The 12,812-nt window shown below is 41.7% G+C and overlaps 1 protein-coding gene across 10 annotated transcripts in view; it reads left to right on the plus strand.

The window, feature by feature from the left end:
• GPR65 (G protein-coupled receptor 65) overlaps positions 1-12,812 on the plus strand; it is a 127,051-nt gene that overhangs the window by 35,428 nt on the left and 78,811 nt on the right. The window contains exons 3-4 of one of the 10 annotated variants that reach the window (XR_006203997.1): positions 2,969-3,070; positions 9,998-10,429. The exons of 8 other annotated variants lie outside the window; for them this stretch is intronic. The gene's annotated coding sequence lies outside the window, so the exon portion shown is untranslated. Of the gene's footprint in view, positions 1-2,968; positions 3,071-6,255; positions 6,356-9,997; positions 10,430-12,812 lie in introns of those variants that run through there. One more of the 10 variants, XR_006203996.1, reaches the window with a different exon arrangement.

Raw genomic sequence — 12,812 nt, forward strand, 5'->3', positions numbered from 1 at the left:
TTCTCAAAGGCCAGAGAGGACCAGAGAGCAGCCAGCACCAGGACCAGCAGGTAGACATCACCCCCTTCCCCCTCTGCAGAGAGGACAGGTAAGCTTTCCTTTCCTCCCAAGAGCCATCTTATGGGAGGTGCCATTCTGTGGGATATCTAAAAGGAGTCCTAAAGGCAACAGGAGTCTTGTTGGATTTGACCGTTTATCCAAAAGATACTAAACAAGTCTTTAAGAGATTGCATAAGCCAGCACAGACTGAAATACCTTGTACAAATTTTAAGTGTTTTTCCCCCACCATCAGTGGGAATGGAGTTTCCAGGGCAGGAGAATAAGTTTCTTTCCCACATGCAAATGTAGTCTGTAAAAATGTGACCTCACAACTCAACAAATGTTTGGCAAATTGTGTAGGATTATGCTGGTACACTCATTTTTTACATAAGGCTAGCTTACTTAAGCTAAAGTTTCATCCACTGGGAAACAACAGCAGAAAACCGAGCTACTGTGAAGAGCCTAGAAACAATATCCTGGTCATTGGGTGCTGGAAGGATGGGTGGGTGGATAATAAGGAGGATTAAACACTCTTCAAAAGTGTCCTTCCTCTTTTCTCCAAAGCTCATCTGTTTCTCTGGCATTCATTTGATGAAAATGAATTCAGTCTCTTCCAAGGAAGATACACATAAAGACAGAATGCTAATAATCACAACACCTATAACCACATCTTGCTTATAGTAGGCACTGAATATGTATTTGGTCATTTGATGTGATTAGATTTGAAGAGAGATATGAAAATTACGTGCTGTGCTTGGTTGATTGAATTGAAGGGGGTAGGGCGACATGGGATCTCTTAGGAATATCAATGTGGCTAACAAGGGCTGGGTATAGTCTTTCTCTGCAGTAGCCTTGATTGGACCGAGAACAGGTCGCCCCTCTACTATCCTGAAAGTGCTGGAACAAGACTTAACTTCCTTCCTAGTTCTACCTGAGTTAGAAGATTGGCCACTGTTTCTCCTCCTCCATATTTAGTTCTAGAAAGGCATTTGAAGAACATCTACTACATGTTTCTTCTATTATAGATAAGAAATCTGAGCCCAGCGAGGTAAAATAAATTACCAAAGATCCCACAACTTCTCCACGACAGAGATTGGAATAAGGTTCACATCTCCCAGGTCAAGAGTTTTTCCTCTACTGCAGATTCTTTTGGAGGCCCGTGACAAATCAGACCGTCTGAAGGGAAAAAAAAGATTATTGGTCTAGAGAAGAAAAGTCCAGGGGCAATTTCAGGTATGGCTGAATTCAGATGCTCAGCTCATGTTGCCAGGAGCACATTTTTTGCCATCTTCCTGTTCTGCCTTTTGTATTTTAGAAGATTTTATATCATGTCAAAGATGGTTCCTGGAACCTCCAGACTTAGGCTCCACAGCTTAGAAAATCCAGTGGGAAGAGAGTCTCTTTCCTGATACTTTTGGCAAAAATCATGATTCTGGTTCCCCTGACTTTGTTCCTCACTTTAAAGCAGTCGTTACAGTTAGAGGTATACAGTTCTCAACTCTCATAGACCATGCCTGCTCCTGGAGTGTAGGGCGGTCACATCTTAATTTTGGAGACTGAAAGAGGAAGAGAGGGTGGCTTCTCAAAGGAAAGTCAGAATGCGGTTATCTAGAGAGGGAGGGAGGAGAGTCTGTTTCTGAGACTGCTCCTTCTAGACTGTGTGGTCCAGATACACCTGTGACATCAGACACACACCTTGCATTATTCTCGATTGAAAGGGATATAGGTTTATCCAATTTGGGGTTTTTTTTTTATTTTTTTAATGTTTATTTTTTTATTTTTGAGAGAGAGAGAACATGAGCCGGCAAGGGGCAGAGAGAGAGGGAGACACAGAATCCGAAGCAGGCTCCAGGCTCTGAGCTGTCAGCACAGAGCCTGATGCGGGGCTCGAACCCACAAACTGTGAGATGGTGACCTGAGCTGAAGTCGGACACTTAACCGACTGAGCCACCCAGGTGCCCCAGTTTATTTAATTTCTGAAAGGGGAGAAATTGGACTCCTCCGCATCAAGGACAGATACTTTCCACAATGTGCATCCTGAAAGGTAATGTCGGGAAGGGCCAGAGACAAAGACACCGCTGGAGCTGAAGGGGCAAAAGCAGGGGCTGGTTCCCAAACCTGGAGGCGCAGAGGGCTGTCTGCAGAGTGTGGCTGGCCTGAAGCTGTGACCTTTATTAAGGATACAGGCTCCAAATAGCAGCTGGGGGAAGGGACAGATACCCAAACCTTTCTCTTCTCCCCTCCTTCCAGTTTTCTGCAGGAGCTCCCTATTCAACAAACTGAACTGCTAGGAAGCCAGAGGTGAGGAATTGTGTTGCTGTGGCTCATGAGGTCAGCCTCTGGGGCACAAAGCTGGGTGGAGAAGGATGTCTGGATGAGGAACAGACAAGTATTCCATTTCTCAGTTATAGTCACACTCTCCTCACGGGCTAAATCAGGGAAATATCCATGAGATGTCTGAACATAGGCCCACGTCTAAATTCCTGTACTGCAACGTTGCCTGCCAAACATCTATAATAAAAATCAATCGAGGCACACGGGGTTGTGAGCAAACGTGACAGCAGCACCCATGATGTCCACTGGGGCTTTTTGTTGGTTTGGGGTTAGAGTTTTTGTTCCTTTATTTACTAGTTCTGTGAAACCTTGAGCAAACCAGATAACCTCTCGGAGGCTGAGTTTCCTCATTTTTAATATGGAGATAACATTTCCCCTACCCATCTAATGGTATTTACTATTCAGTACAAATGAAAAACTGGATATGAAAGTGTTTGGTGAATAATAAAGCACTAATTTTATACTGATCATTTAAACCTTCGTGCGTGAGCCTAAGAAATAGATTAGTATGCTTTATTTATGGCTATGAATTCTTACATCAAGAAAAGTTCCAAAGCCCATTTAACTCTTTTCCATCTGTGGCATTTTTTACCAGGTGAATGTTGAAATGAATTAATGATAAATTAACCTCCCATTGACTCCAGGCTGGCTGTAAGGAGATGATTTACTGTAAAAGTTCAAGTTTTCTGCTTGACAAGTGAGTCACTGTGCTTATTATATGTTTATGAGTAGGCAAATGCACACAACGTCCCCATGTGTCCCAGTGAGTTGTGAAAGTCCTGTAAAAGCGGCACATTAGCCATGGATCTTCCTGCTATGTCTCTCCTGGAGTTTGCTGAGAATGTTTTCCATAATATAGCTGAGCTTATCACAACTCATTTCTGCAGTGCTGGCTCCTAGGTTGCCTAGATTTCTGACCCCCAGATTGGAAGCTGTGGTTTGATAAAAACTACTTTAGAGAAAATGGCCACCACTTCCCTCATTGCCTCTCACCCCCTCCTTCTCTTCACTGCCCCGCCCCACCCGGCCCTGCCAATCCCTTTGTAAATATTCTGGTTTCTGAACCTCTTTTGATCAGATTCCCTTATTGTCCCAGTTTCTTGAGAACTCATCAGTGATAGCCTCCATGAGAACAATGAAAGTGGACCATGTGCTGAGGACTCTACATCCAATATTTTAATTCCCCCCACAGGATGTGCAAAGTAGATGTTTTTATCTCCATTGTACACAAAAGGACTGAAGTTTGGAGAAGCTAAAAGCAGAACAAGATTTCAACTCAAATATCTGAGTCCCAAAACCGTGACTCTGACCACCATACTAGATAGAATTTGTTTCCGTTTTGTTCGAGCAGGGTTTTTTGGTTTTTTGGGTTTTTTTTGTCTTTCTCTCTCTTACAGTAAATCTGATTGATCCCCATTGAATCAAGATGCAGGGGAGTTTTGTCCCTCTAATTTCATGGGACATGTGTGTGCACATTACAGATACATGGGGCAGATACTTGACTGCCACTCTCTCCTGAGGACCCCATGTTAACAGCAGAGCAGGGACCGACCATATTGAATTGCTGTTCTCTGAGAGTCACTATGAAGTCTAAATTCTAATTATTATGATACCACATAAAGCTCAAGGCCATCAGTGAGGTGAATGGTCAAGAGACAGCATGATCAGTTTTGCAACCACTCTTGTGATAAAAATATCACAACGGATTTTTGAAATATAAAAACTAAGAATGCTAAATGGTTTGCAAGTTACTTTTATTGAAGTATAGTTGACACACAGTGTTACCTTGGTTTCGGATGTGATTCAATAAGGCTATATGTTATACTACGCTTACGGCAAACGTAGCTGCCATCTGCCACCATACAACGCTACCACAATACCATTAACTATACTCCATGTGCCGTACCTTTCGTCCTTGTGACTTATTCACTCCATAACTGGAAGCCTGTGTCCCCCCCCACTCCCTTTCACCCATTTTTCCCATTCCCTCCACCCTTTTCCCTCTGACAACTATCGGTTTGTTCTATTTATGTATCCGTTCTGCTTTTTTTTTTTTAATATCGGTTGTGTTTTTTAAATTCCACATATAAGTGAAATCATGTGGCATTTGTCATTCTGACTTACTGCACATAGTCTATATATGCAGTTTAGTCTATTCATCCTACGTGATAGCTATAAGAGGTTAAGCCCAGCAATATAAAATTTACCCCTGGCAAAGTTCTCAATCAATTTCATGCTGTTCTATTCCATTTCATTTACTTCTTAAATACTTTGGAGAAGCATGTGAGGGGAAGAAAAGTACACCCATCTTTTTAAATGATATCATAAGGGATAGTAAACAACTTAATAGAGAGAAAGGAAAAACACTTGATTCGTTCATTCTTTCAACATTTTTGTCAAGTGCCTAATTTTTGCTAGGTGCTTGGAGTATGGGAAGCTTATAGTCTAATAGGGGATCCAGGGATACACAATACCACATAGTGAGTATTACAGCAAGGGCTAAGAAGGGTCAGTGGGCATGACCAATACTAGCTCAATTTTACAGCATCCAGGAAAACGTCCAAGAACATTTGCTGCCTCCTCTGAGATCTAACAGCTGAGTAAGCATTAATCAACTGGTAGAGGGTATTTCAGGCTAAGGGGCAGCAGATAGAAAGGCCTGGCTCCATTTTAAGGAAATGAAAGTAGTTCAGTGTTGTCGTAGCCTGACCGTGAAGAAGGAAGTGGCAAAAGATAAAGCATGGAAAGAAGCAGAAGTTAAATCTTAGAGAGTGTCGTAGTTAAGATAAATAATTTGGACTTTTATGGTAAGGTCAATAAGCAGCCATTAAAAAGTTTTAAGCTAGAATGACATGATCAAATTTGTGCTTTAGGAAATTATTCTTGTCTGAGCGACCAAGAGGACACTGGTGTGGGTTGGTGAACTAGTGAAGTGACATTGACCTTCATCTCTGAGGAGTCTGAGTCCTTGTTTACCTTGCCTTTGTTTGCCCATAGTTGTTACAATACAACTATGTGTAAACTCTTCATAAAGCAAACTCATATTCAGATTAAATATCAATTCAAGTAAAGGACACATTTCTGTCACCCAAGAATGGAAGATGTCTATTATAATCCACCTGCTCCAAAAGGTTGGCTGATCTCCTTGGTCTCTGCTCCTGGCAAGTTAGGCATGTAAGAGTAGCATTAGCTAGGTCAGAGGGAGCCTGTACAAGCCTCTGTCTCTGCCACATGACCACTCTGTTCTTGGGCCCATTGTCCAGCACAGAGGCAAATCAGTGAGACAGATTGGCTGACCTACTCAGCACGAGTCAGCCTTTCCCTCTGGCTGTTGAGACACCCCTTTGAAGTAGGTGTTTTCTGTGGGCAATTATATCTGCATGCTTTGTGCACACTCCTATGGGCCAATCTGTATACCTCTTCCCAGACTTTCTCGTCCCTAGTTTTCTAGTCCTGTCCCTTCCAGACTCTAGGTGAGTCATCCGTACGAAATGGATAACCAAGGGATACTGCTCATCAGTTTCCCACTGGGTTAGAATTGAGCAGTCAGTCACACCTAGTGGCAGCCTGCTTGTTAACAAATCCTCATATTAGCTCTCCTTATATCCCTTCTGTTTTCTCCATGTCCTTCACTACTGATCTCTGGGATTGGAATCAGCCCTTTGCGTTAAGCTGTGCTTATAAGGAAGCCCAGGTTAAAATACTTGGTATAAGGAATGGCCCTAACAGTCAACTACTAGTGGTCTAGTGCCCTGCACTGGGTGCGTGGAAGCTGGTTGAATATTCATCCCAGGCTATAAAATTTTAACTATAAAATCATACTAGTGACAGCTATAAAGAAAGGGCCCCAATGTTACAGATGTATTTTCCCCTTCTCACTAGAGTGAAGTTCAATGGATACAAACTGAGACAAATCCCTATGTTGTCCTGCACTTCTGAGCATCTGGTAGGAAAGCTGTATTTGAAGAGCTATGGATGATCAGGTAGATAGTTCAATAGAAGCTGTGAGTGACCAGGTACATTAGCAGCCTGTGGAATCTTTCAATATTTCTGTTTTCTTATAATTTGGTGAGTGATGGCATTTTTCACCTTCCTCGGTTCCATGTTCTGAATCAGTGAAACACTACCTTAATGTCTACAATCGAATAGCCTGGGGTGCTTTAAAAATTGATGCATGGATTCCATCATTTAAATCAGAATCTCTAAAAGTTGAGCCCAGATGTATCTTAAAAGCTTCTCACATGGTTGGGCAGCCAGAGTTGATTGTGGCACTTCCAGACCAACAGAAAGAGGAAGGGAGAAAGGAACTTGCATGCACTGAGCAAGCACTATTATTGGCATCTTCCCTCTCTTTTTATATATATGTCGTTTCAATAATGATGTTATGGGAACATGTAATCAGAATTCTTCTTGGAAGAATATTCCATCAGTTTGGTGGAAACACTTCGTTACGTATTTGATACTTGGGGTATAAGGGGAGTCCTCCCAAGGACAATGTCAAAACAAAGTAGTTTCCAAAATTGCATGCATATATCGAGGAGAAATTAGATGGCCTTTGAGGGGCTGGAGAAGAGAATGAAGAGGGATAAAAAGCAAGGAAGGATAAAGTAATCTGTGAGCATCCAAGTCTTCCGTGGACTGAATTCCTGATGCTTGGGGGAAGGACATCTTGTTAACACAGAGTAAATACTAAGGTTTCTGCCATGGTGACAGAGTCAGCATGAAAGCAGGAGCTGGAGGGTCAGGGGTCTCTCTGCTGAGGTCTAGGTCTCAACCATGGTTAATAGCTAATACTCATTAAGAGTAATTCAAACATGCAGGAATTGGAAACAGACGTTGAAAGACACTGTCGCATTGTGACATACATAAGAGAATCTGCTGATGTCAAAGGTCACCTTGGTGATGGGTTCACAGCATGAGCTACGTTTATCAGACCCCCACAGAGAGCCATTGTGACCCAAAATGCCCCTCCTGGAGTGTTAAGCTCCTGGAGAGTCATCATGAACCAGCACTTTCCAAAGAGTATTATCTGGAAGTTGAGTTCTAAGGGTATTAAATGAAAAGAATTAACAGGGGTTCCATGGCCAAAGAGGTTTTGCAAATGGACTAAATAAAAGGACCTCCAAAGCCTTTAGTACGCCAAATGGGCAAAATGACACTCCAAGAGGGAGGCATAGGCTGTAGCTCTCCATGTGTGTTCTCATGAAATGTCTCAGAGACCCAAACTCCCTGACAGTCATTTGGGATGTGCCACTACAGATCTATATATGAATGACTGAGGTTTTTGCAAGAAATTACCAGACACAAATAAGGACACACACTAACACATTTTAAATTTGCCTTGTTTTTCAATCAAAAACAAAAGTAAGTTGTTTTCCCTTTCAATATCTTTTTCTAAAGACAAGCCTCTTTCAAAACAAGCTGTTAGCCTGCCAGAGGCATTGTGTGTTCCGTGGATGTTTATCCCACAATGGCTGTACGTGATGTAATGACTCCACAGGATTTATTTCACTGTCTCCTTGAAACTCAAATTCCCCGTTGAGAGTTGTAGTAATATATGTGAGAACAGTAGGGGGTCCAAAAGTAAAGAATTCATCCTGCTGAATTTCTCCCATTGTACATTCACGATGTGATTTCATAAGTTGAATGGAAACCGAGAAGCAGTTAACATTTAATAGCAGGAGGTTAGAAATAAATTGTGCTTCTGGATCAAGTTACCTTTACTGAAGTGGAAAGCATGTGATGGATGTAGGAATGGGATGGGAGGCAGGCGACCTGAATTCTAGTCCTAGTGAAACGACACTCTTGCTATGAAACTTTGGCCAAATCCTGAGTTTGTCTCATCTGTGAAGTGAGGGTTCCATGAGGCTGGAGGTCTCTTCCAGATTGAATCTAGGTGTACCTGGAAAACTGCATCTAATAAACATAAGCCATTCCAAAGTTACTAGAGAAAACTTTGGAACTCAGAACCTGCCAAAAGGGCCCTTCTTAGGAAAGATCCTTTCTTAAGAAAGAGACTCTGGAATTTTTACATCCGTGATTCTCAGAGGGCCTGGGGATAAGGGTGGGGGGTGCTCAGTTTGAGAAAGCTTCAGTCATTCTTGGGGCTCTTTCATTCACCCCTACTGGAGGTTATATGATGCTGGAAAAATGGTGAAGGATCCAGGCCCTGAGGCTCCACGTGATATTGCTGTCCAGCTCTGGCCCTTCACTTGAGTGTCCAGCCTTGATGCTCGTGTGCTCCATGGTGGCCAGGCTGTCACCCTCTCTGCCTGCTCAGTCCTCTCCAACATGGTTGAAACTGTCTCTGACTTAAAGTTTGCCACATTCTCAGGGCACCTGGGTGGCTCGGTCCGTTAAGCATCCATCTTTTGGTTTCAGCTCAGGTTATAATCTCACAGTTCGTGAGTTCAAGCCCCACATTGGGCTTTGTACTGACAGTGAGGAGACTGCTTAGGGATTCTCTCTCTCCTTCTCTCTCTGCCCCTCCTCAGCTCCTGCTCTCTCTGTCTCTCTCTCTCAAAATAAATAAACTTAAAAAAAAAATTTTAAGTTTGCCACATTCTTGTCCTCTGCCTGTTACTTCCTCGTGGCCTACTAGAGATCTCACGATAGAGCAAAGGCTTTTCTGGGGGCTGTGAAGAGCTCAGCCCTTATAAGTCCAGCAACCTTTGTCCCATGGCCCAAGAATAATGAGTATACCTTTTCTTAGAAGTAGTAAGACAACAATATGATTGGATCTTCATATGCTTTCATACTACATTAACAATAATTCATCTAACTTTGTCCTTCAAATAAAATTTCTGATGTCTGAATTAGAAGGTTGGAGTGGTCAGAATGTATATAATTTGAACAGAGTTCTCCCAGGTGATTCTAGCATTCTCTCCTTCATCTCAATTCTGCCCTCTGCCCTCCTCCCCACTTGTTCTCTCTCTCTCTCAAAAAAAAAAAAAAAAAATTAAAAATTGTTTTCAACAATCCTTTGATGGTGTTGTATTGAAATTGGTATCATGGGACAAACTTTGTGTATGATGTAGGATAAAACAAATTAATAATTATGGCCTCTTCTAATTCTATCATTACCTGTGTTCTAGAGAAAAGGGATTCTTAGTATGGAAAAAGGAAGAGACAGATGTAAATTAGAAGAAATTACATAACAATTCATTTGTCCTAAATTTGAATTGAATTAATTTATATTGACATAATTCAAATTTATACTTAAGAATATATATGTATGTATATTCAAGAAACCTTCATTTCAAGATCACAGTCTGGGTGTACATGATGTCAGTGGGTTGCTCCTAGATGTGGCCATTGAAAATTTCTGGAAACAAAAACCTAACCCAGTAGCACTGAGCATCTTTAATGCCCAGAATACAATTTGAACTAAGGGCTTCTTAGAGATGTGACTTATTTCAGGACTGTGTCAAGAAATATACAAGATGATCCTGGAACATGTTGTTACCCTATAAGGGTCATGTTAAAAGGAACCAAGTTGAAGTGTCTCCCCAAGGCAAGAAATGGGACAGTTTGAGTTTTAATGAAGATATTGGCTACAATAGACTGCTACTCTATCAAATATATTTAACTTTACACATTTATAGTTATTCTTATCAAATAATAGGTCATATTTGGAGAAGGATTTGGGAGACCAACTCATTATCTTGAAAACTAATAGAAGAAAGAATCACGCATTCATCTGGTCTTTTCTACACGGATTTTATCTCCATCGCTGTCTGAGAAGGCGACCACAAGGAAACCTTGGCAGCCGTGTGAGGGAGATGGCCGACTCACCATCACGTCTGAATCCCTGAAAAACTATGCCAGTCAAGCTGCAGACCTAAACTCCCTTTGTAGGAGAGGAACACATTTTTATTTAAGCCACCCAATTTTAGGCGTCTATTTGTTTACCATCTTCCCTAATCAACAGAGAAATCAGTACTTAAAAGTGAGTGCTGTAACAAGCACCTAAAATGTACGGTATTAGCTTGACATTCAGACAGAAGGAAGAAAATGGATATCAAAAGCTGGAAAGCTGGGGCATCTGGCTGGCTCAGTTGAGCATGTGACTCTTGATTTCGCCTCGGGTCATGATCCCAGGGTCATGAGATCAAGCCCCGTGTTAGACTCCGTGCTGAGAATGGAGTGTGCTTAAGATTCTCTCTTTCTCCCTCTGCCCCTCTCCCGTGTTCACATTCTCTCTCCCTTAAAAAACAAAACAAAAAACAAAAGCAAAAAAAAAAAAAAAAAGCTGGAAAGCTAGAGCCCTGTGTTATCCGTGGGGAAAAATAAATAAAATTATCATCTATGATAATTTGGAAGGCAGACCAAGAGCCAAGAGTCTATTAAGTCTGTAGCTCAACAGAAAGCAGTTAGAAAGAGAAATAATATTAGTGTTTGTTGGCTGCTGTTTTTTACTTTTAGCAAAGTATTACAAGAAGGAGATGAACTCAGGCAAGAATTGACTAGTTGGCCAGCTAAAGTGGAATGGGGTAAAAAAGACTTTCAAAATTCAGGGCTTCTGAGGGCTGGGAAAACTGACGGTTTCTGGACCTCAAATATTATAAGATAAGATTTGAAGAAAAAGAAAGAAAGAAAGAAAGAAAGAAAGAAAGAAAGAAAGAAAGAAAGAAAGAAACAAAAAAGAAAAGAAAGAAGGGAAGAGAAAGAAAGAAGGGGAAAGAAAGAAAGAAAGAAAGAAAGAAAGAAAGAAAGAAAGAAAGAAAAGGAAAGAAAAACAAGACACAACCCCTGTGGCAAAGATATTACCAAGGATGTTGCCTTGCTACTCAAGCCTATTTCAGACATCAATGTAGATTCCATGAGGACAAGGAGGGCTTTAGGGCAAGTCTATAAAAGAATTGGAGGCTTATTTACTACCACATTAAACTGACTGGAAATAAGTCAGAAACCTGTCAAGTTTTTGAGCAAATTCTATTGCTCAGAAACCACAAGCTTATGTCTATAATATTACTCTCATGCACCAGTAGAAAGTGGGTTTTCAAAGGCACACAACTCTTAATAACATACTCTACAATATCCACTCCATACACAGAGATGAGGAAAATGGACAAGAATATTCTCCAGGAAGGCAGAGCCCAGGGCCACTGAGAACAACGGACAAGAAAGTTCCTTGTAGGGGACCAACCCAAAGTCTATGAAGACATTTTCTTTTAGGGGTTGAGGGTCTTTCCATTACCTCCTCAACCGGATTCCATCATTGCTGTGCACCAGGGACTGCTTTAGGAATGTTTATTGAGGTTATCCTGTCCTCTTTACATAGTGGGTGGGCAGATGGAGCATAGGTAACTTGTCTTTTAGTTTGAAGGGTCCTGGACCTTGAGGAATCATATACGGACCTGAAGGAGATGTCTGAGCATCTCCTAGAGATCCTAGACTTTGAATTAGATGCAACAACTAGATGAAATTGTGGGTTTTCTCCCGTAGTGAGTATGGATGTTTTATGCAAAGAATTATGCTGGCCATAGGGGCTAATAGCAGAGATTGCTTGCTACAAAAGAGATTGCCTGCAGGGCACCTGGATGGCTCAGTCGGTTGAGTGTCTAACTTCAGTTCAGGTCATGACCTCATGGTTCGTGGTTTCGAGCCCCACGTGGTTTCGAGCCCCAGCCCCTTTGTGCTGACAGTGCAGAGAGCCTGCTTTGGATTCTTTGTCTTTCTTTCTCTGCCCCTCCCCCTCTGCTTGTGCTCATTCTCTCTCTCTCTCTCTCTCTCTCTCTCTCTCTCTCTCAAAAATAAACATTAAAATTTTTGAAAGAAAATAGTGATTGCCTGCAAAAATCCATTCTCTCCTTCTTTCTGGGCACACAGCTAGTAGACTTCATTTCTCAGCATCCCCTGCAGAGAAGTGACTAAGTTATCTTTCATGGAATATAATTGAAATGACATATGCCACTTCCCAGCATGACTCATAAAAGCCCATCACACCTGTCCCTCTATGCTTTTTTTTTTCACTGCTGGTTGACTGATGTGGCAAGGCTTTAGATGATCCCCAGGTGTCATGTGTTGAAGTTGGCAGAAGCATCATCAATTTGGGTCCTTAATGACTGTGGAAGAAAGCTGACATCAACTTGAATGCTATCATAATGGCTTTTTGTTTTCTAAGCCACTGAAATTTGGGGGGTTATTTTAATTACAGTTTAGCATACTCCAACACAATGTGTCAAAAAGCAGCAATGTCTATCTTGCACATTTAGTCAACTTTTCAGAGGAAGGCTATGGTTGATCCATTGAATACAAGACCTCTATTACACTGTCCTTCACCCCATCCCATCAAGGGATCCTATGAGCAGATTACATTGTATGGTCTCCTCTTCTTCCTTATGACTCTTAATGTACTCTTAACCCCTCCTCTCCCTCCCCCATCACCCCTCTCTGCCCTCTCTCTCTCTCTCTGCTTACACCCAACTCTGCTGACA

The sequence above is a fragment of the Panthera leo genome, chromosome B3 (assembly GCF_018350215.1).
Source record: "Panthera leo isolate Ple1 chromosome B3, P.leo_Ple1_pat1.1, whole genome shotgun sequence".
Lineage (NCBI taxonomy): Eukaryota > Metazoa > Chordata > Mammalia > Carnivora > Felidae > Panthera > Panthera leo.